This window comes from Echinops telfairi, unplaced genomic scaffold, assembly GCF_000313985.2.
Source record: "Echinops telfairi isolate 266 unplaced genomic scaffold, ASM31398v2 ScPeMD7_7468;HRSCAF=8506_0, whole genome shotgun sequence".
NCBI classification, from domain to species: Eukaryota; Metazoa; Chordata; class Mammalia; order Afrosoricida; family Tenrecidae; genus Echinops; species Echinops telfairi.
Genome location: NW_022111369.1, coordinates 76,328,691 through 76,330,427, shown reverse-complemented (window position 1 = coordinate 76,330,427; position 1,737 = coordinate 76,328,691).

The window sequence follows — 1,737 nt, the reverse complement described above, 5'->3', positions numbered from 1 at the left end:
GGAAGAAGCACACCAGCCTGTCTGACCACGAGGTGTAGAAGGGATCAGTTATCAGACATCAAAGGACTGAAAATCATATCAGTTGGTGCCCGCTTTACTGACACAATCACTGAAGACAAACGTGTGCATAAGCAAGTGTGATGAAGAGAGCTAATGGTGCCTGGCTATCAAAAGATGTAGCCTCTGGGATCTTAAAGGCTTGAAGATAAACAAGCGGCCATCCAGCTGAGAGGCTTATTAGGATTTCATTGAGAGCCTTACCACACCCACACAGCCATCTTAATCTGGCCTCTTCAGAGTTCTTTTTTTTCCACATTTGAGTCTAGGTACAATGCCAAAACTTGCAGTTTTATGTTGTGTCACAAGAAAAATGAAGAATTCATTACCAAAAGGTCAAAGAAGTGGAAACACCATTCTCGAGTTTATAAACATGGAGTCAGGATATGTCAAGAAACAATATTTTCACATTTTTGTTTAATAGATATTTCTCTGATTTTGTAGCAATGCTTTCTGAATTTCCCTGGTATATCTGCACATTGAGTTTTCAGTATTTTATGATTACTTAATACATTTTAAATGCCCGCAAATATGGATTTTCATATAAAAACTAGATTCCTAAAGAAGAAATATGAAGAAAAATTAGTGAATTGTTTTTGAGATGCTTACACGATGTATCCAACTTTTAAATTAAGTACTCATGTTAGGCACAAAATAAATATTCTCTCTGCCTAGTTAAGTGCGTTCTCCATAAGAGCAAAAGATTGTTTTACATAATTGTTAATTTAATTATATGCAGTATTTATTCATATTTATCATTAGTACTGACACTTCACTAACATGAATTCAGCTGTCATAGTATTGTCAGGCATCTATCACTTATTTTATTATGATGAACATAAATGAATTTCTGTGATAAACCCATTAATGTATTAGATTTGTCCATAACTTAAACTAAGACTTATGTTCAGTATTACTTTGTTGCATTGTTCAAGAAACAAACAACATTTATTAGGAGCTCTTGCAGATATTATTACAATCCATTGTTCCATTAGATCAAGCATAATTGTACAATGGCTGTTCTCATTTTCAATACATTTTCCTTTCTTCTTGAACCCCTTGATACTAGCTCCCTTTCATTCCCTCCCTCCCACACCCTACCACCTCCCTGAACCCTCTATATATTAATAATAGTATTATTATTTTTTGCCTTAACTTACATCATCCCATGTATCCATTCTCCTTAAATTATGATGTTTGTTCTCTTCAGTGGGGTTATGCGGCCCTCTCTCCTAATGAGCTGTTCCATGTGGGTCCGTCAGCCTCTAGGTCTGATGCACTGGAATGAGGTCTGTTGTCTCTCTCCCTTTCCTGTGGAGACATAAAAAATACCCTCCCAATGGGTGGATTGTACTCTGCTCCCCCATTGCCAACATTTTTGTGCCTTCCTCCCTCTGTGGGCCTTAAAGGCATGAGAGGGGAGGAGGAGATGTCTTTGAGGCCTGGTGCTACCTCCACCCTTTTTGCTTCTTTTTATTGTTGATGCCTTTTGCAATTTTGAGCTTGGACTGGCCCTTGCCAGTGTACGTGGTTCTTTGACTGGAAGTTATGCAGTATGTTCATTTTAATCTATACCCATTGTACTGTTTGAACTTACCTCAGTGCACTCACATTGTACTTGGCATTTTGTGTGTAGCTGACTTCACTCAGCATAATTGCCCCCAAATCTTTCTACAAGAC